The sequence below is a fragment of the Pipistrellus kuhlii genome, unplaced genomic scaffold (assembly GCF_014108245.1).
Source record: "Pipistrellus kuhlii isolate mPipKuh1 unplaced genomic scaffold, mPipKuh1.p scaffold_m20_p_2, whole genome shotgun sequence".
NCBI lineage: Eukaryota > Metazoa > Chordata > Mammalia > Chiroptera > Vespertilionidae > Pipistrellus > Pipistrellus kuhlii.
This window is the reverse complement of record NW_023425515.1, coordinates 112,150,119-112,172,762: the sequence shown is the minus strand read 5'-3', so window position 1 is coordinate 112,172,762 and position 22,644 is coordinate 112,150,119. Positions and strand designations below refer to the sequence as shown.

The 22,644-nt window shown below is 44.3% G+C and overlaps 1 protein-coding gene across 8 annotated transcripts in view; it reads right to left on the bottom strand.

Annotated features, from left to right (window-relative positions):
• Positions 1-22,644, bottom strand: part of RREB1 (ras responsive element binding protein 1) — a 138,375-nt gene that overhangs the window by 74,671 nt on the left and 41,060 nt on the right. The window contains exon 1 of one of the 8 annotated variants that reach the window (XM_036444035.2): positions 17,761-18,522. The exons of the other annotated variants lie outside the window; for them this stretch is intronic. The gene's annotated coding sequence lies outside the window, so the exon portion shown is untranslated. Of the gene's footprint in view, positions 1-17,760; positions 18,523-22,644 lie in introns of those variants that run through there. 8 annotated transcript variants of the gene reach the window in all.

The window sequence follows — 22,644 nt, the reverse complement described above, 5'->3', positions numbered from 1 at the left end:
CTGGCCCTCCACACAGTGAGAGGAAACGGGGACGCAGCATTCCCCAGAGCTATGGCACTTGGCCACACTCTCTCGGTCTCTGAAAAACAGCATCCCGTAGCTAAACTAAAGAGTGAAAAACTGGGAAGTAAAACCTAAAGAAGTAAAATAAAATGCCACACACAAAAAACTGTTCAAGAAATACTTGCTTGGTATGTTTTCTCGTGTTTATTCCCTATTGAAGTCAGAAAGGCTGTCCGATCATATGAATGCCCGGTCATCATCTTGACTCTTACTTTGTCTGCATGGAGTTACTGAGCACGTGAGGTGGCAACCTCTGCCGCCCCGCAGGCTGGCGGGGCTGAAGCCTCCGAGCCCTTTCCGTTAGCAGCAGCTTCTCCGTTTCTGAATCAGTGAACAGTTTCTCTCTTTACACCTCACCGCTTCAATTACTCATCTTTTTACTCTGGACCTTTCTCTTTTGAAAAGTTCTTTGCATTTTGAACAAGCCAAGGGGAACCCTTACTCCTACCCCCGTAATTCTCACTGTTTCTTAGAGGCAAAACCCTCCCTGAGGATCTGATGCAACTGTGGCCCCTCCCCAGAAACATGCGCATTCTTTACACTCCACCTTTTTTTGTGAGTATCAGGTAGGCCAGGAATCTCAGAGACCTATGTAGGATAAGTAAGGAGAAGAATCCTGGTTTCACTTGATATATAACCTATCTTCCTTTAAACTATGAATCAAGTTAATTTTATTAAAATTCCCATGAGGTTTCAGAAATATAGGAACAAAACATCCTTTCATATCATCCCCACCCATCTAAACTTAAAGCTGCCTACGATGAAATTAAACACTGTAACAACAACAACAAAAACAAGCAAGGTTTTCTTGTAATTATTTGTTTTTAATTAATGGCACATTTTTATAAGGAAGAAAGAATAGAGAAATTGCTCCATTTTTTTTTCTAGAAACCATCAAGATCTCCAAATAAGCAAACTATATATAGAAACACAGAGAGAGAAGTCTCTGAAATTAAAAAATTTCAAAATATAACGAAGAGTCTCAAAATTTGGACATACTCCCCCTCAATTAAAAAAGATACTTGTAACCTCTCAGCACACACAGGGAACTTGGGAGGAACGGGCCAACCTGAGACACTTTGACCTTGCAACTTCCATCCTCTGATTCTGGATGTAAATGATTTGAATATTGCTCAGTAATCAGAGTCACTACCTTGTTTATTCTGAGTTCCATCAGGCAGGAGGGATTCATAGAACTCAGAGAGCGAAAAAGTACAGGACAGTTCTTGGAAGAAAACTCAAGATACCCCTTGCCTCTATCAACACTGCCTCGAGGGAGGAAAGAAAAAACAAGGGAGGCTGTGCCCTAGATGATGCCTATAGGGGAAATGCAACAAGCAGGCAGGGGCTGGCGAGGCTCCTGGCTCCCAGGGGAGATGCTGGGTTTCTGGCTTTGCATTCCCACACAGGCCTTGCCCACGTCCAGTGGAAGCAGGCTGACCTGGAGAGGGCAGAGGTCCACCCTGGAAGATGAAGGGAAAAAGGCTAGCCCCCAATCCCTCCTCCACCCTGAGGAGATAAGGGACAATGCTATGTAAACTAGAAAGAACCAGGTCCCAGACAGCAAAGGGATGGAAAGATGGAAAATGCTCCAAAAACAAAACTATCCAGCTTCTAGAAATCCTACAGATTCTTAAGGTGAAATCTAAAATCTGTCCCAAGGCCCCCAGGAAAGATGGCTGAGTTTAGATGCCTGGGATGACAGAAGAGCCCTCCCCCCCTCCCCGCGCCTCCCTACCCCTCCTCGCCCCATACACACATAACAGTGAGCTTTACAACACCAAACCGGGAGAGCTGCTGTGCTGATCCACTGACTGGAACAGCCTAGTGAACAGCTCAGCTGGCCAGTCCCACCCAACCAGGAAAGGCTAGAAGTTTCAGAGGAGCTCAGGTGGTAAGATGCTGTAAGCTGCTACGGAGCTTAACCAGCAGCAGCATCGAGAACATCTCCGGAAGGATGGGCTGAGGCAGAAAGGAAACATTCTTCCCCAGTCCTGGCTGGCTGGGGCAGAACCAAACCAGCATGGCACTGCCTGTTCTCCCCTGCCTGCCAAGCACAGGACAAAACCATCTCCTCTAACCAGGACAGCCTCACGAGTGCTCTGAGGCCCAAGACAGCTGCAATGACGGCCCCGAGTTCCAGGAAGCGGCTGTGTTTCTTGGCTTAGGGTGCGCTCTGTGCCTTGGATAGGGCGGCACCCAGGCAAGTCACCCTCCCCGCTTGTTGACATGAGCTTTGGTCCAACAGGGCCACTGAGCAGGCCCTGCACAATCAGGCACTGAGAGCTGCTCAAGGGGTCCCCTAAGAAGAGGGGGATGACCTCCTGGCCCACGTTCAAGAAAGCAAAGTGCACAGAGGCGAGGGGCCTGCACCTAGAACCAGGCAGGTAGGAGCGCCTCCCTGCCGCAAATGGACTTTCTAACCTGCACTGAAAGCCCCCATGCTCTGCCCTCAGTTCACCTCTGGCCTTCTTGCCCACCAGTTCCCATGGTTATCTCTCTGTTCAGTTTCTTCTGAACATTCTTCTCCTCATCCCATCCCCTAGGCCACTTTCTACGTGAAGGCTCCCCGATTCCCACTAACCCCATTCTTAGTTCCAAACTTGAACTCTGAAGCAGTAGCAGCAGCTAATACTTCTTTTATCCTGACCCGAGGATATTTCTTCCAGTGACTTTTTGAGAGAGTGAAAAGGAGGAGAAAGATACATCGACTGGATGCCTCCTGCACACTTCCCGAATGGGGGCGGGATGGGATACACAATTGAGGCACATGCCCTTGACCAGGAATCAAACCCGAGACCCTTCGGTCTGAGGGCCAGTGCTCTAACCACTGAGCCAAACCGGCCAGAGCAGCTAATACTTTTTGAATACTATGCCGCCTGCTTTAATCTCATAACAATCATGAGGTGTACAGATGAGAAAACTAAGGTGTTGGGGTCAAGCAACTTGCTCCCAAGATCATGGCGGGGAGAGCAACGTGAATCCAGTTTCTAATTTCTGTTAAGTTTCTTTTGCACTCCTAGCACAGGGCTACAGAGAACAGACGTGTTCCCCTCAGTCACATTCTCACAACCATATCGAGTCATTTCTGCCCTTCCAGGCTGCTCAGCGCCTGGCCTCCCGTTTCCTCGTTTCTAGGCAGGAAAAAGGAGTTCTCTCCTCCCACCTTCACCTTCTTCTCTGTGCAGGAGGCAGGACTGGACTTCCCTCTGAGACTAAAAATTCACCGCACAGGGCAGAAGTCTGTAAGACAGGGATGGGGACCTCCACATCCAACACTGCTGCATTCTAGAGGCACCCAGGCAAGGAGACCAGAAGGAACCCCATACAGCTCAGGCCTGTCCAAGTGGCTGTCCCACCAGCGCAAGCCCGAGCTCAGAAGCGACCTGTGTGCTCCGGGTCACCTCTGCTTCCACAAAAATGGCCTGTACACCTGGAGCAAGAGGAAGCTCTGGGGGGTGGGAGCAGCCAGAAGTGCACAGACCCGAAATTAAGCAAACACCACGGGAAGGAATTCGTACAGTCCCAGGTGGTCAGTGAGAAGTTACCTGCCACAGCCATCCCTCAGGTGCCGACCTTGGCGAGAAGCACAGATTCTCGGTGTGCTGAGGTCACTATGTGGTACGCCTTAAATGCACTCTCTGAAAACGCAGCTTCTCGGGCCTTGGCCCGGAACTGCTGCCTCTGAAACTCGCCTGAGTCTGCGTGCGGCTCCCAGAGGGGTGACCCGGCCTTGGGAACCAGCACTCTTCTCTCCACAGTTCCGGAAGAAGGGCGGCACAAAACCAAGGATCCCCCTGAAAAATGTTCTTCGTGAGGATTTGGAAGGAGCCACTCTCAGCGTAACCACCAAGACACTGATTCTGGCTTCAACTTTATTTACTACAGTAAAATAACAATAAAGAAATAAGGGGGAGCGTGTACGATGGCCGGTTGCTCCGTGGTTAGGGCACTGGCCCACTTCCTGAAGGGTCGGGTTTAATTCTGGCCAAGGGCTCACACGGGCTTGATCCCCAGCGCCAGTCAGTGAGTGAGCCACAGAGGCAGAGAGGAGGAGGGTGAGAAAGAGGAGTCTGGGAGGACAACCCCAATGAAAGCAGGCCTCTGCGTGGTTCCCCTGGGCCTCAGAACCACCTCACCACCTACTGTGGTTTGTGTCTTAACGGGACTCGCAGCTGGAGGAAGAAAATGACACAGTTCAGCCTGGCTGCCGAGAGCAGTGGGTGCAGGACCAGCATGAGCTGCTGACCACCCTCTCCAAAGGCTCGGGCTCTGTGGTGGGTAAAGGGACACAGATATTCAGGAAAGAGGGGGAAGGAGTGGCTCATGGGAGAGTGACAGGTTCCATGCTGGGAGCAGTTTCTCTCTTAGAAATAATTTGGACATTTTAATTGTTACAGTGCATACAATTTCAGCAGAGGCAAGGGCCGATTTGGAAGGCAGGGTTTTTGCCTACCAAATTTCTCTATGAAGTCAGATTCCATTCACTATTTTAAAATATGAACTGCTGGAAAGGTGAAGAGGTTTTTCTGGTACGGGCTAGATAAAACTATCCTATGACACCCCATTCTTCTTCCTGCGTCTCTAAGGACTCCTGGCTGCCTCAGAGGGGGAAAAGGAGCAAAGCCCTGATTGGAGGCTCTTCTGTCTGTAAATAAGACTGCGAAGGAGCGGACTCCAGTCCCTGCAGCTCTCCTGGGGGCAGGTCTTACTGACAGGAACTAAGGACTGACATGGCAGCCATGTGTCACCCTGGGCCCTGCTCTTCTGGGAAGGGCCATGTATCTCTCCCCAGGTGAGCCGGTCTTTTTCTAAACATTGCTTTTCTGCCAGGCTACCAGGATCTGGTTACTTCATCACCTTCTTGCCCAACTTAGCAGAAGAAGCCGGTGAGGAAGAAGGTGGGCAGCCAGGGGAGCCTGAATGAGGAAGCACATGCTGGGCAGAGAGCCGACCACGCTCTCACGCACCCCTAGGGCAGGGCAGGGTCTTCTAGGCTCGGATGGAAGAAGTCTCAGGAGGAGGGTCCTGCGGGGATTAAGTTTTAAATCCACAGCTTACCCCAACGTGGGATCTGCTCTGTGGGCTTATAGAAAAAGGGTAGGGAGAGGCCTCCACATCTCTCCCTGCCTGAGGAGTTTAAAAACAGAAAAGAAGCCCTAGCTGTTCTGGCTCAGTGGATAGAGCATGGGCCTCCAGACTGAAGGGATTCCAGTCAAGGGCACATGCCTGGGTTGCAGGCTCGATCCCCATTAAGGGGAAGCTAGGAGGCAGCTGGTCAATAATTCTCTCTTATCGCTGGTGTTTCTATCTCTCCCTCTCCCTTCCTCTCTGAAATCAATAAAAATATATTAAAAATAAACAAATAACAGAAAAGAAGATGTTGCTATAATAGAAAATGGAATTTTAAGTCAGAGTGTATCAGAAGTCTAGTGTTTGCCCATTTACATGTTCATTTCCCAGTAACTAGGGATCACAGGCTATTTGTGACATAAACTGAGTCAGAAAATTTGTTAGGGACTTTACATTTATCCCCAAATCTTATCCTATATAATAAAAGCCTAATATGCTAAGTGTCTGATTGTTTGACCAGTTGCTATGACATGCACTGACCACCAGGGGGCAGATGCTCCAACTGGTAGGTTAGCTTACTGCTGGGGTCCAGCAGATTGGGCCTGGGCGAGATGGGCCAGATATGCCCTGGAGCTCTCCTGGGGTTCCTCTCTGACCCCAATCATGCACCAGTGGGGTCCCTCGGCCTGGTCTGTGCCCTTTTGTAATCCGGGATCCCTCAGGGGATGTCAGAGAGCTGGTTTTGGCCAGGTCCCCACCAGCCAGGCCGAGGGACCCCACCGGCGCACGAATCTGTGCACTAGGCCTCTACTAAGGTAATGATTAGATTATTTGCTGGGTATTACACAGCTGTTAAGGGGAGGGCTAAAATTCTTGTAGTTTCTGCTGCATCACAAAGAGGGCCATTAAAGACCCATCAGAGAAGGGCGATTGGTGAACTAGAGAATTGGGAACCAAAGCAGAGAGAAAGTAAGAAATGGCTGAAGGAACTAGAAACATCCAGCCCACTGAAGATAGAGAGACCTGTAAGGCTGGCTGCAGACACCTGCAAGTCTGGGGTGTGGAATAGGAGCGCACCCTTCCCAGGGGTCTACCACAGCACGAATGAGGTTTGGGAGATACAGGGAAGCAGGTCTGGGACTCCGAAATTCTTTGCACCATTAAAGCTGCCCACAATGGAACGAGGCCCCATAAAAAAAATGAGCTTGTTGTCCCTGGCATACTAAAGCACAGGATCCTGCAGTGGGTGGGAGGCCAAATCAGATCTAGATTCTGGGCTTCTGAAAGGACGGTCCCTTGTCCATAATACTCTAAGATTCCAAAGTGTGCAGCACAGCACAGACCCCGGTAGTATAACTTAAAAAGTACTTGCTGTGGTGTCTAATAAATCTTGGACTGGGAATTCCGCTGGCACCAATGGAGCACATTTAAGTCTCTGGCCTCAGTTCTCTCATCCAGAAAAATGAAGCTAGTAATACCTGCCTACCATACCTTACAGTACGGAACTCAACCAAAGGAGCATTTATTAAAAGGCTTTCCAGTGCAGTCTCCCTCTGGGAGCACGCCCACGCCTTTCCCTTCCCTGTCTTCTTTCCCTGGGTGCTTAAGTTACCTCTGCCTTTCTTCTCTCTCCTAAGCTCCAAGGGCCTTTCTGTTACCTCTGTAAATTTCTAAATAAAACTTTATCTTACAATTTGAAAAACAAAACAAAGAAATGGTCCAGCACCCCGCAGGATGAGCTACTGATGCTATGCTCTTTACCTCCCTACATTTCAATTTATTTAGCCTGTGGGCCAGTTCTCCCCAACTTTTTGATTCATCCACGGGATCCCCTATCAGATTGCAATGCTTTGAGGGCAGGGCCAGTTTAATGATATTAAAATAATTTTGGTTCCAGCCCCTAAGTTTAACAATGAAATAGAAATATAATTTAGCTTATCACAAATGCAATCCCATTGACAATAAGGAGTAGAACATGCTTTGATGAGCAGGAAATAAAACCCCTCCTGTTTCGGTCTGCTGCTGAACAAACCCTGGCCAACTTCACAAGGTCTTAGTGAGGAAGGTGCCACTGCTGGCTCTCACAGGACGAGGCCCTCCTTCCAGACGCTCCCACACCTCTTCCCTCTGGGCTGTGGAACTCCATAGGGCGCAGCTGACACCCACACCACACCCCAGACACCCAGGCAGCTGGACCGCAGAGATGGGACTGTTCTGGACACTCCTCTGAAGTGGCTCTGGTGCCTTGGGTCACATTTACAGCCCAGGGGAGGAAGCTGGGGTAAAGTTCAGTAGCAGTTTGCTGAGAATTTTAGGCAATATCCTGCAACTCTTTCATAGGCCCCAGGGTTGTGGCTGGCCTTTGTGACATGCTCTGGTAAAGGGTCAGCAGCTGCAGAAACAGGATTCTCTACTTTCCTCCTGAGGAGGAGCTGGAAGGCAAGCTAAGTGCCCCTAGGGCAGGTAGTCAACCTACGATCTGGGCTTTAAATTCCCAGAATCCAGGGTGTGCACCACCACAGCCCTCATAAAGTCAAAATTGCTTGTAAAAGACAGTGTTGGTTGCAATGCTTCTACCTACTAGCTCAGAGGAGGCAGTGGCAGGAGGAGATGAGTTGTTTCCGCGCCCCCTGGAAAAGTGGTCAGCTGTGGTCCAAGTTTCACAGTGGGTAAGCAGACATTATAGACCGTCAGCTGAGAATGACCTTGCTGGGCGCATTTATCAGGTGCTGATGGCCTGCCCTCTATACCTTCTAATGGATGACCTTTTCCCCCTCTAAGAAAATTATTCACCACTGTATCTATGAAGAAAAACAAATACTTCAAGATATAAGTGGTCGATGAGTGTTTATCACAAGCCAACCAGTTAAAAACACTAGCAAGCCAAGGGATTTTCTTAAAGTAAACTGAGGGAAACCCAAAAGCTGTGGGGTGAGATGGGCTTTGGAAGGAAGGTGGTACGTGGGCAGGTTTCTGTCCCCACCCACAGCACTGGTGAGCTGACCAGCAGAGGTACTTGGAGAAAGTCCGAGGCACAGGGCCCTCTCATTCCTCGCTGACCTGACCGGTGAGGAGGATGACTCCTTCAGGACCGCTGCACCCCATGGGGAGCTCACTGCACTGCTGCTACACCAGCGCGAAGGGCTGAGCCCCGCCCAGCAGGTCTGAAACAAGCACGTTTGTCCTTTTTTGTATTGACTGAAATCACACAGGGCGCTGACCATGCCCAAGCCTTCCCATGTGGGCTCACATTTTACAAACCCCACCCTGAGAAACGGATACCTGTCTACAAGCTCCTAAATGCTTCCCCCACCCACCCCTGCAAGTTATAAAGAACAGGATGGAAAATCTAAAACGGAGATCAACACCAGTCAGACGGGTTCCTTCCCATAACCTCTGGTACCTGCGTGAGAGTTCATCCAAGGAACAGAAAGCTGGCCTGCGTTCCCACCAGCAAGCCGGGTCATCGCTGCTGTGCGGGGCGGTTCTGTTCATTCATCTGTTGGGCCCATGGACAGCCTGACACTTCCACCAGGTCCTCGTGGGTCAAATCTCTGGAGCACAAAGATTTGAAAACCCAAGCTCAGGCCCATTTCTTCAGCCGTATGCAATGCAAACACTCCCTGTCAGATGGACTATTTTGGGTGAAAAAGGCTGGCCCCTACCCGTATTTTCATGGCACGAAATTGCTTTAGTGCATTTACAATCATAAGCGGAGGATCTCTTGCTCACCCCCTTCATTTTACTTGAATGCCTGTGATAAAGGCACCCTCCTGTTGTTCAGAAAGAACATCCCTGCTCTTTCCTTTTATCTTTCCTTAACAGTTTGCCATCCACTGATAGGAGGGGCCTTGCCTCCAACAGTCCACACTTTTATCTCCCGCTGACCACGCAGCAACTCGAAGCCAAGGGCTGGATTTCCTGCAGCTTGCCTAGAGGGGCTGTTTGACTTGTTTAAAATATTACTGGCCTCCAGAACCTTGGAACCATGCCAGAGCAACACCTACCCAGCATCCATTTCAGCTCCAACTTTGAAAGTCTCCAAGTCCAATGTACCAGCACTCCCTGTGCCTCAGTGTGGGAGAGGCTTGGCCACTTCCAAGAAAGAGAACTCACTTTCCGGGCTCACCTACATTATTTACTTTCTGTCTGCAGCAAACCTCAGCGCGATCTTCATCAGAGTCCACGTACCCCAGAAGTTAGTTACAGTAGCTCAAGTAAACTCTGAGTTTATACTACAGCATTAAAGTAATTCAGCAGCATTTAATAACACCCTTTACCGATGGAGCACAGAACAAACAGTACACCATGTGCTTCCTTGCATAAGCAAATGGCCTGGAATACAATGGTCCCTCGTCTGCACAGTGATGAGGACATGATCTTTGATGTCCCTCCCAGGCCTGAGTCGGCGTATGAGATTCATTTGCTGTAAAGCTGGCATGTTTTTAGGTCTGGAGTCAAGAGCCCTTTCCACCTGCCTAACGCTCTGAGCACTCCCGTGAATAACCAGGATCGAAAATAGCATCAAACTCCACTTCTTAATCAAGGCAGTTGTGGGCTGTGTGCCACCTAAGGGATGTGACGGCCAAAGGGAGGTGACACATCAGAGCAGAGGACCCAGACTCCCTGCCATTCAAGGCCAGGAGTTCCATTTTCCAGGCATCATACCACATCTGTGAGGGTAACAGGTTCAGAGAATGATAAGACCAGATGTTTAAAACAGTCCCCCAGTGTTCCTTTTTCTGGAGAATAAAGAATCTTTCTAAAGTCAATTCAAAAGAAAAATGTCCTTGCCTAAGTACCCCTGTAACCCCTCACACCTCAGAGGTAAGAGGGCTGGGTGGGAGAAGCAATGGAGTAATGACACTGGAGATGAAAATGGTGGCAAGTAAGAGCCAGAAACCAGGTTACAGATTAAATCCCCAACACCAGTCACGGAGCAGATGAAAGAAACAAAAACAAAAAACAGCCGATATTTTTAGGATCTCTCTTTTTTAAATGATGCTAGATAATGGAGTGACAAAGGGTGCTCAGAGCCCAGAGCAGCCACACTGTCTCCATGCAAAACTTAGAACGTTGCACTCTGTGTGGCCCCTCTCCTATAGCCACAGGACTTGGCCCTGTCACTGGCTCATCTGAGAACGGGAGCCAGCTAACCGGTTCAGCCCCACTGGCCAAACAGCAAGCACTCTTCAACATCCTCAGTTTCCTCCCAGCCATGAAGTCAGGAACAACCTGTACAGACAAAGAAAGTAGAAAACTTGCGAAACAACGGCATCTACCGTGCCCACTAAATGTGCCTGAGGACACTTTCAAAGCCCTTTAAGATGCTTCATCACAACTCTGGAAAGAAAAAGCAGTCCACTACACCCAGCACATGTTCCCACAAACCCAACTCACACTCTGCCAGCCCCACAAGCAAAACGCAGAATTCAAAATGCAACTCGAGAGTGGCCCTGGTTGCTTCAGAGATTTGGAATTGTAACTGACACTTTTCCATAACTCTATTAAAGACCAGTGACATCCTGGAATGTTCCCAATCTGGAAACAGAATTTTCCTAAGGGAGAAAAGAAGATCTAACAGATATTACAACAATTTGCTACCTGGACACGGTGAAAATGCTGTTTGCAGGATGTAAGGAAAAACCCTTAGTGTATTTTTGCTCCTTGTAGTTAACCCCAATGCTGTGCTCTGGCCAAGGCAAAATCCTTGCAAGGCTTTACCCACAGGAACTACTAATTGTGATGAAGGCTTTTTTTTTGGACCCTACTTCCCAAGGTTCATTTAATGGGGTGAGAGTTTGGAAGACAGATATAGAAAGTAATTCTGGTTCTGCCTACCCTACATAAGATATCTCGAAAGAACTGTGCTACTCATATATTCTGTACAATCCAAATTTATAGTCAAGTATTATTCAGATTAGGCAAATGCTCTGTTACATTTTTTAGCTTGTAGAAAGAGAAAACAAAGGGACACATTTATCCGTCAAAGTTGGTAGGCCTTAAAACTTGCACAGCTTTTTATACTTATCATTTCTGTGGCTTCGGATACCAAACCGGTTTCATTTCAGAAACGGGTCTCTCTAGTTTCCTGCATCTTGAGGTCCAGGGCCATCCTGCTGCGTTCAGTGTGCTCTCACCAAAGCCTAGGAGAGCGCGCAGAACGTGTACTCTCCGCGAGGGGTTAAAAATAGTTGCTTAAGATGTTGTATACATTTTTGTACCCTTGACGTAGGGCAAGATCTGGTATCTATGTGAAGACCTGAAAGAGGATGATGATCTTCCTTGGACATAGTCCGTTGTCTCAGATGTTGGAACCACCAAGGGCTGAATGACAGAGCAGGTATCTCAAAGGCTGACCCTCAACTGGGGAGACAAAGGAGACCTGACACAAAGAGCTAAATTCCAATCCAAGGGAAATGAACTCTGAGTCCAACTAAGGACTGCAAGGCTCCCCAAAGGAAAGCCATTAAACATGAGGGCAGCAGGACAGTGATTTTCAACCTTTTTCATCTCATGGCACACATAAACTACTAACATTCTGCAGCAAACCAAAAAATATATTTTTTGTGAATTTGACAAAAAAGAGGTATAATTTTGGTTCATTCACACGGGACAGTTATTGTTGTGTTGGCCGTTGTCATTTTTTTATTTGACAATCTGAGGGAAAAGAGGTCAGTGCCCCTTTTAGTTAGGCACTGCGTGTTTCAGAAGTTCTTGTGGCACACAGCTGGACATCACCACAGTGGGCCAAGGCAAACCTGAGCTTGAAGGAAAGATCCCGCTTTCAGAGGACGGGGTATCCTGGTTAGAAGGAAATGCATGCAGAAGAGGTCCGGAGACTCAAGAGGTACATCTGGATAGAGCACAGTGTCGCAAAAACATCAACTCCTAAATGTCCATTCTCACTCTTGTCAGGTGAAATGAAAAAATTCATTGAGATTCTCACAATGCTGAATTCTTATTAGTTTTTTAAGGTTAAAATGCCCTTTTAAAATGAGATGACAAAGTAGATGGTGGAGGCTGTTTTAATGTGCTTATTGGCGGGGGTGGGTGTGAGTGGGGAGAAGCAGCAGCAATCCCATGTCTAACTATAAAAGTTCTGCCTTAGGTTTCTGACCCATGAAAACAAAGACTTTGGGAGACCAAACTATACCAGTCATGTGTGAAAGGAGGGAGGGTGGAATGCAGGAAATGGCAAAGATGGGCTGGTAAAATTATGCAGAGGTCAAGGTTCCATCTCACAGGATAAACTTTATATCCTGTGGCCATAGAAACCCACTGAAGGGTCCCACACTTATTTTTTTAAACCTCAGAGTAAAATAATCACAAACATTTTTAAAAACTCTGGGCAGCAGTTTAGAAGATGGACGACTAGAGAGCCACACACCCGTTAGGAAGCTGCTGCAATACCATATAAGGGACAGACATAAGGAGTACAGAGGTCCAGAAAATTTCACCAAGGGACCAACCTGGCTCTGAGAAATGAGGGCCAGAGAGATGCTTGGCTTCCTGCATTCCCAACAGAATGAGTGGCAAGGTAGTGAACAGGGATGCAGAGAGAGAATACAGCAGGAACGAACAGGTATGGAGACAGTTCTGTTGAAAAGAAAACCTAAGGATATCCATAGACAGAAGGAGCAGATGGGAAAAGAAGGTCCTGGTAGAGATGGGAAAGGAGGGCCAGGGGGATCCCAGGCCCGGGAAGATGAAACACTTGTGATTACAAAATACGTAACACATGTAGCCCTATGAACATCCGTACCATCGTCAAACCATGAAAACTGCTAATGAAAATTGACCGTAAGCAGCTCACATGGGGGAAAGTATTTTAAAAGCCTAAACTTGTTAAAGTCTACAAAAAATTTTACCAAATATAAAACAAGAACAAAATCTGTCCTCTTTCAAAGAGCGTACTACAATACATAAAACTAACATGTTAGACACTGAGCTGAAACATGTTGTGGAAATGATATGTTCTGGAGCAAAGCTGTCCAGCTGGAAGTCCTATAACATGAAAACATCCTCTGTACGTGCTGCCCAATATGGTAGCTGCTGGCCTCACATGACCAGTCAGCACTTAAAAATAAGGTGAATGTGACTAAGGAACTAAATTTTAAATTTTTATTTAAGTTTAACTTAAATAACTACACGTGGTCAGCAGCTGTTTTGCTGTTGTACTAGACAGCACAGCATTTATCATAGTTTTTCTTTCTCCAGTGACCAGAGATCGCAATCCTCGTTGGGCTGGGTCATTGGGACTTTTAAGCCCTAAGGCAGAAACAAAGATAGCCCAGTAGGATTTTACCTGCAGGCAGGGGAGGGGATCATAGGCTGATCCCAGGAGCAACTTACTTTGCTAAGGTTCTTCATTCTTCCAGGTGTTTATCAGAGTTTCAGTGCATAAAGGGAAGCAACCCTTGAAACCAACAACAGAGGGGCAGCTCCTGAACCAGACTGACTTCTCCCAGATGAGTCATCACCACCCTGCCCATCTACCCCAAACCTGCTCAGGCCAGGTCCCACCTCAAATGTGAAGGTCAATGTATGAAAACATGAGAAAAAGGTCAAGTTTAAAAAGCAATTGAGTGCATTTAAGCATTCTATGTCCTGATAATAAATGAGTAAAGTCTGAAAAATGCAACCTGAAGTGAAAGATGTGTCATTGGAATATGGTGATTTTCAAAAAAAATAAAAGTAATTTAATGTCACTGTACACTTGATTTTTGTAATTTAAAATTATTTAACAAAATATACAAGAAAGAAAATAATCAAGCTGCATTCCTTCAGTGGATAGAACTTTGGCCTGGGGACTGACGGATCCCGGGTTTGATTCCAGTCAAGGGCATGTACCTGGGTTGGAGGCTCAATCCTAGAGGCTTGATCCTTGGTCCTGGGTCAGGGCACGTGTGGGAGGCAACCAGTCCAAGCTTCTCTCTCTCTCTCTCTCTCTCTCTCTCTCTGACTCTCCCCCTCCCTTCCACTCTCTAAAAATCAATGGTAAAATATCGTCAGGTGAGTTTAACAACAACAAAAAGATATGAGACTGCTCTCCTCCCTTTCTCCTCCAATTTATATCTAGTTATAGACAGCGCCTGGCACTTGCTTATTAGTTCATCCCGTAAATTAAGGGCAATATCTTCAGGTTCGATAAACAAGTATAAGATTCATACCCTTGAAACTGTAAAATTTATGTGGTATTCATTTTTTGGGGAGAAAGAGAGTCCATAAATTTGATCAGACTTTCAAATCTTCCTTTTTCTTGTTAGGATGAGATCAACCATGTAATTCACCTTAAATAGTATCTGACACATACATGGCAATAACTCAATAAAAGTTAGTGAAATCAATCCTTTAAACAATCTCCCAATTCCTGCTACAAACAGTTATGATTCTAGACTAGAACTCATCCTACAGAAAGAAAGGGGGGAGGGGAATGCTTGGGATCCCATCGATGCCACTGTGCTTCCATGGTTTTGTTCTTCTCCTCGTTATCCCAGGAATAAAGGTTAGAAGACTAACAAGAGTTAGTTTCTTGATACTATTAGCTTAAAACTTTCTGAATGCATGTTCAATCACCATCTCTAGGCCATCAAAGGCACAGAGGAGGTTTCCTGTGAATCCATCTACAGGTGTAAATGTGACCCAAACACTAGCAATTCCTGGGAATTTCAAAGGGGTCCCAGAATAGTGTGTGGTCTTGTGGAGGATGTTTGTTTTGCAATTAACAAAAAGTAATAGGGATGTTAGTGAGCCTTTTAAATAGAAGCCAAGAATTAAAATTGAGTCTTCTATGTACCCAACAGTTCTTAAGTTGCAATGCATGAATAAAACAAATTGTCTATAAAAGGGATTATATAATATTAACTATAAAATTTAAGAATCACAATGAGGAGAGTGGAAAAAGTGACTGACTAAAAGGTGCCTGGGTGAGGGGATGGCTCTGTCCTTGTTTTCTCATGTGTCCTTTGAGGTGAAAACAAACAAACAAACAAACAAAAAAAAGCCTTTATGGAAAAAATAAACAAGTGGGCCCTGAAATATCTCCCTTTTTTGGGAAAAATATTCTATTTAAGGCTCTCAAATATTTCTTGATGATAAAAATACATCTGTCAGTTATCTCAATTAGTAACTATTGATGTACTTCTAGAGGGGTCCAGGAGCTCACCACCTAACTGAGAGAGAAAAGGAAAGCCAGAATAAGAGGACTGTGCTATCCATCCATGCAATACTAACTGCGTCGAAAACCCCCCACTGGCCTGTGTAAGTTAAGGGTATCTATCAGGTGGAAGGAGACGAAACCCAGTAAGGGCCACCAGAAGCTGGGTCCTGATTACAGAGGGCAGAGGGAGGACACGAATTATGGGGAACTGGGGCAGTGGGGAGAAACGATGTCAGATTTTAAGAAAACCTGTTTGAACATGGTATTGGAGTGCAAGAGAAGGAAAACCAAGTGAAATGGGAATAAAGGGAATGGATAGAAAAAGGTAAGCCTGAACATCTTTCAAAGAACTTCTCGGACCTGAAAAAGCAGGAGGGAGCTAAGTAGTAAGTTGCTTTAGACACAGGCTAGATTTCCTGGGACACCAGAACGGTGACTGCTAAGGAGGGTGGGAGAAATTCTTTTTAGACACTTGTAAAGTGAAGAAAAGGAGAGGACTCAGAAGGGAAGGTCTTGGTACTATGGGATTAGCATGTTGGTGAAAAATCGGAGATACTGAGTACATGTGGGACTGACCACAGAGAGCTGAGGCCTGAGCTAGGTGAGCTGACATTCAGAGATAAGAGGGCAGGAAGGGAGATGAGGAACACCCATTTTAAGCTACTGAGACAGCAAGAAGGCCCGGTAGAAATGAGATCCCCAGGAAGGAGGAGAAAGTGCAGTGTTCAAATAAATGTGAACGCATTAGCAATGAAGGGGTCTGACACAGGAGAGTAAAGACACCTGGAGGGGTGCTCAAGGAAGCTCATGGTTAAATGGTCTTAATCTTAAACACACAGTAGACACTCAACTATTGTACTGATTAGTAATCTCATGAAAATAGGCAGCAGGTCAAATGCTGTGAGTAGGAGGAGAAAAGGGAACTGATGGTGTAAGGAGCACAGGACCACAGGGGAGCTGGCAGCGGGACAGGGGTAGTCAGTGATAATAAGGCCTCCCTGGGGCCAGGGATGATGAGGGTGAACAGAGGGGGCATTTACAGCCACATGGTCTCAAGGTATTCTGGAACAAAAACGACCTCAGGGCAGCAGGTCTCAAAATGTTTCTGGAACATTTTGAGACCTGCTGCCTTCTGGAACCCTCTCCTCCTACTCAGAGTGAGTCTGTTATCTGTTTCCTACTCTGGCTGGCTGGCTAAAGAGAAGGGAGGAAAACTATGTGATTTCAAATGGCTGTATCTTTTATTCCTGCTATTTAAGGCAAGCCTGTTATGTTTCTTCCAACAGATGCCCAATTTACATATTTAGCTGCTCTCATAAACAGTAAACAAGTGCTCTCATAAACAGTAAACAATAAACATTCTCTCTACAAATACCAAGGGCACCAGGTCTCAAAATGTTTCCCAAATACCCAACTCAAAATGGCTTTCGCTTTGTTTTCAGGCTCAACTCTGTACCTCTAACCCAGATGCAGCTCAGTGCAGAGTGCCACTGGGACACCACCCAGGACTCACAGGAGTTAGTTCTTAAGAACGCACAGCCCTCCTCCTGCCCAGGGTTCCCAGCCCATGCTGGTCTGGCAAATTTGTGCTCAGGACTCGGTGACTCAATTAGTGTAAGTTCAGTTGCTCTTTTTTAGGTCAGTTCTTTCTTCTTTTGTTTAGATCTGACTCAAGATTTACTTCAATTATCTACACCTCTATTAAAGTACCTAAGTAAATTAAACCATTGTATGAGATGATGGGAAAGGAAGTGATGAGGGAAAGGAAAGGAAGAAACTGGATCTTCAAAACAACACAGACAAATAATCTTCACCTTTCTCCTCCACCATCTCTATAAACTCGTAAATTACTAAACTCCTAGACAAGCAACTGTTTCTCAAAGGCAAATTCTAGACTCCAAGTTTAAAACCCCATGGTTAACCTGTTAACCGGGGAGTTACCTTTTTAATTATGCAACCTGTAACGGGGGCATACTCTTCCACTAGGACGTGTCAGTACGTCACGCCCGGAGGATGTAATTTCATATTATTATTATTTCTTATTTATACTTAATTAAAATAAATGAAATATATATATTTTTTGTTTATTTATATATAAAGCACAAAGGAAAATACAAAATTACAAACAAATAGAAAATACCAACAAAAAAATGGAAACATCGAATTAAAAATTATAAATTTTACAAACAATTATAAAGATTACAAAAAATATATACCGTCCCTCTCAGGGCACAACATATATTTCAAGGTCGTATTCATAGGTCCTACCCGTTCCTGATATTGTTTACGTTTGACGTATTTATAGGTCCCGCTCGGTTAACAAGTTAAGCACTGGCTTGCAGAAAACTAAAAAATTTCAGCAACTCTGGAATGAAATGTTATGTTCATAACTATACAAAGCATAGCAGCTGTTCCCGGCCAACATGAAAACCGAAAGGGGTGATGCTATCTTTATCCTTTACCTAGAGTCAAAGCTGGTACCGTCTTGTGCAGAGCTGCCAAGAAGCTGTCTCAGTTCTAGTCTGCTGAGCACAAGCGACAAAGAAGGCCAGGGAATGAATACATGGGCCAGCAAAGTACACCTAAACAGCAACACATAACAGACCTACCTGTGAGAAAGAAAATGCAGTTAATAATTAAGAATTTTTAAAGGATGCAAGGAAAAACAACTGCTCGAAAAGTAGTTCTCAATGTCATTTGGAAGATACTTTTCAATTCAATTAATTCAAAATTCTAAAGCTCACATCACATCTAACTCTACCTGACTTTCCCAAATGGAAGAGGAAGAACCCTTTTATCCATTTTCTTGGAAGTAAAAACACATTTTCTTTATTAAACTCAAGTCCTGCTCATAAAAAGTTAACAAAAACCTTCTTCAGAGCACCTCATGGAATCAGGCCTCAGATGCGCATCTCAGAGAGGACAGATGATGATGGAAAATGAAAGATCTGAGAAGAATAAAAAGAGAAGCTTATGAGAACATGTTTCTCTCATAAGCCTGAAGCTCACACAAAGGCTAAATGAAGAAAATGTTTTTCTGGTGTGACTGAACTACCTCACTGAGAAAAACACTTCCCACTAGCAATTGTGTCCTACCCTAACAACCCCATTCTATTTACTGTTCAGTTTTAAATGACTGGGCAACTGTTGCCTCGCCATCCATCCTCAGGATTGGCCAACACTGTTACCCCCTCCGCTCCCACCCACATAAACCACCAACGAATGAAGCTGGTGGGGGGGTGGGGGGGGAGGATGAGCTTGTAATGCGAACTGCCACCGACACAACACACTTCCTGCTAATTCTGAAATGGTCTCTATTCAAGAAAAAGTGAAAAAACACTGCAAGGCCTGGTAGGTTTCTACCCTAAGCTTAGCACGCGGACTAGGACAGTGGATTTGGGGGCCAGTTTCCCAGGTTCAAATCTTGCCTCTTCCACTTGCCTGCTATGGTAAATAGCCTGACCTTGTAGCACCATTCGGACAATTATGGAACTGCTTTCTGCCTCAATTTTCTCATCTGTAAAATGGAGACAATGATAATACCTACAACATATGGTTGCTGTGAGAAACAAGTTAACCCTGCAAAATGCTTAAATACAGTCTGGGACATAAAGTACAAACCCCCAAAGTGCTTACTATTATTGCATATATGCTTATACCTAAACTTATGTTTATTACACAAATACACTAGCAAGTGCAGAGTTGATTCCCTAATTATCAGTTCAACAGGTGATAAAGACATTCCATTCATCTAGTGATTTTCAACCGGTGTGCCATGGCACATGAGTGCTGCAAGAATTTTTAAAACAAGCAATACTGGACTATTTAGTCAGGGGCACTGACTTCTTTTCTCTTTGATTATCAAATTTAAAAAGAAGAAGAAGAAAAAAGACAGCCAACCAACAATAAGCATCTAGTGTGCATGAATCAAAATTTTATCTATTTTTGTCAGATTGGCAAAAAATATAATTTTTAGTGTGCCACGGAATTTTAGTAAATTTTATTTATGTGTACCATGAGAGGAAGGTTGAGGGTGGGGCTTATGAATCTGTATCACAAGTTCCCAGGGGATGCTGGTCTAGAGATCAAACTTTGAGAACCACTGCTGTATGGAAGAGCTAACTCCTTATGTTCTATGTTTCAAGCCTAGGCCTCACCTAGTTTATTTATGTGCACAGTGAGCCTTAGGGAGATTAAATCAGAGTGGCAATATGCCTGAACAAGGTTAACCGCTCAGAGAATATCCATGTGTTCCTCCATAATGCCTAACACCCCCACACCTCTGCATGTGGCAGACCACATGACAAGTTCTGGCCAATCAGCTATGAGCAAAGAAAGATGTATATCATTCCCAGCCTGAAGCTTTTAAAAGCTTACATGTGACCTGCTATCCTTTCCTTACTGTGGTGACCTCAAAGCCAGATGACAGCAGCTGGATCCTTGGGCCACAGCTTGGAAGGGAGCTATACTGGAGAGCTGCTGAACCTGTAGCGAATTGCATATAAACAAGCAATGGCATTTGATGCCATTGAGTCACTGAGATTTTTAAGTTGGGTTGATGCTCCACATAGCGCTTAACCCAACTAAAACAATTCCTATCATAAAGAACCTCCACATCCGTCTTATTAGGTCCCACCTTCCAAACATATATGTGAGGTTAAAATTAGTTAGCTAGGATCTCTACCCTATTCTCATTCACTTCAAATCATCAAAATAGATTATGTATTTTTTTTTAAATTATCTTTATTGTTGAAAGTGTTACAGATGTCTCCCCTTCTTTCACTCCCTTTCTCCTCACTCCTGGCCCCTCCTATTTAGGGTCGTTTCCAACCAAATATAAAAATTCTTTACTGCAACATGATTATGTAACAGTTGCCAGTAATTTAGAAAGCTAAATATGCTAAGAAGTATTGAAAATGTGAAAAGTAAATACACTGAAGGATCCAGATCAAGAGCTCCATGAAACAAAGCATACGGGCACTCATGCACCCCTGCGCTCCCTGACTCTCAGGCTGCCCAGAGAAAAAAGGGTCGCATTTGATTCACTAAATCATGTCAAACTGATAACGTATTTTGCCCAAATGGGAGGTGGTCTCTATAAGGTAAAAATATCACCATTTAACCACAAAACTGCTCTTTAAAACATGCAATAATTTCTAGGCAGCCTAGGAAAAGTTTGCAATTTACCTTCCTGGCCATGTGTATAAAAGATTTTCTTCTCACAAAAATTACCCCCGCTACACACACACAGCCAAAACAAAATATAATCTAGAACACCTCAACAACTTAAACTAGTAAATTTATGAAATACAAAATTAAAAGAATTAAGGAGCGAATTTAAAAATATGTACTGGAATCACAGAGGGCCCCTCCTGGTCTATAGAGCAGAACAGCCTTTCTTTGCAGGCCCTCAATGAGGACGGCTTTAGTTGAGCGGGATCTACAGCTCATCTCACAGGCGAGGAATTCTCCCTAACTCTCCCTCCGAAGGGCAGGAGAACACCATGTGCACTGAGTGCATGCGCACACTTTCAAACCCATCTTCGAAGGAGCTCATGGCTCTCCGCTCCCCAATTAGCACCGGCAAAGCTCAGTGTTGATGTGACGGATCCCGCTACTTCTGGCCTTCCCCTTCTCAAGTTCTTAGGCCCCTTGAGTGTCTCATTCCCTGGGTGTGTCACATTCCATCTCTTTAGGTACTTCCATTGTGGCCAAAAAGAAAAAAGGTAAATACTCATGTAATGCAGTTAGTCACACATTATAACTCAGCTGTAGGCAGAGTCGAAAATAATAAAAATGCCCAACGCTAAAAGCTGAATTTCTATAATATTCAGCAACTGTTCAGTTTCTTTGGTGGGGGGATTTTTTTTTTTTTTCATTTCTTTTAGGAGACTTGAAAACGTCATTTTAAAAATGAAAACCTGAAACTTTGAAAGTCATATGAAACACTACCTTTAGGACATTAACCTGTTAACCGAGCGGGACGTATAAATACGTCAAACGTAAATAATATCGGGTACGGGTAAAACATATGAATACGTCCTAGAAATATATGTTGCGCCCTGAAATGGGCGGGACGTATATTTCCAAACAACAAAGGTATTAGTCATCCATACATGTCTGGACATGAATTTAAGACATGGAGGGAATAAGTATAATTTCGCTAGTGAGAGTGGTGAACGTGTTCAATAAGAATTGTTTTGGAGTTAACACATGACTTACTGAATAAAGGGTATAGGATTTACTTAGATAATTTCTATACATCAATTCATTTGGCTGAACTCTTGTGTCAAAACAATACAGACATTGTTGGAACAATGAGGATAAACAGAGTCGGAATCCCCAGTGAAATAAAAACAAAAAAATTACAGAAAAATGAACATATAATAAGATTCAAAGACAAACTTATGGTTTTAAAATGGAAGGATAAAAAAGACGTATTGATGCTCAGTTCTATTCATAATGACAAAAAGACAACGATTGAAAAGAGAGGAAGAAGGCAAGAAAAACCGAATGTTGTCCTGGATTATAACAAAAATATGGTCGGCGGAGATTTGGGAGATGGAGTTATGGTGGCCTACACGGCTGCCCGCAATAGGGTAAAAAAATTTTATTAAAAAATTTTTCTAAGATTAATTGATATGTGCTGCTTCAATGCATATATTATATTCAAAAAAGATAAAGGTCATTTGGATAGATTACACTTTTTGATAGAGTGTGTAGAGAAATTGGTAGATAACAACATAGTGAAAACCCACCCAAAGACATCAAAAGCAGCTCTACATCTAAATCATCACGCTAGTTCAAAGGCATTTTCCAGAACAAATGAAAAGCGATATAGGAAAAACTAAATCCAGGAAATGCTGAGTTTGCTACAAAAAAGGTGTTAGGAAAGAATCTACATACTGGTGTCTGGATTGTAAGGTAGCACTATGTATCAACAATTGTTTTAAAATATATAACATGGAAGTTGAGTTTTGAATTTTTACATCTATATTTTAATTTTTTAAACTCAATATTTCTATTTTATTTGTGTGCTTTTGTTTATTGTTCTGTAATTGTTAACTATTTTATATTTTTTATTGTGTATCAAAATAAAATATGTACATTTTTGTAATCTTTATAATTGTAAAATTTATTTTTTAATTCAATGTTTCCATTTTTTTGTTGGTATTCTTTTCTATTTGTTTGTAATTTTGTATTTTCCTTTGTGCTTTATATATAAATAAATGAAAAGATATATATTTCATAGTCTTTTCATTTATTTTAAGTATAAATTTAAAAAAATAATAATATGAAATTACATCCTCCAGGCGTGAGGTACTGACACATCCTAGTGAAAGAGT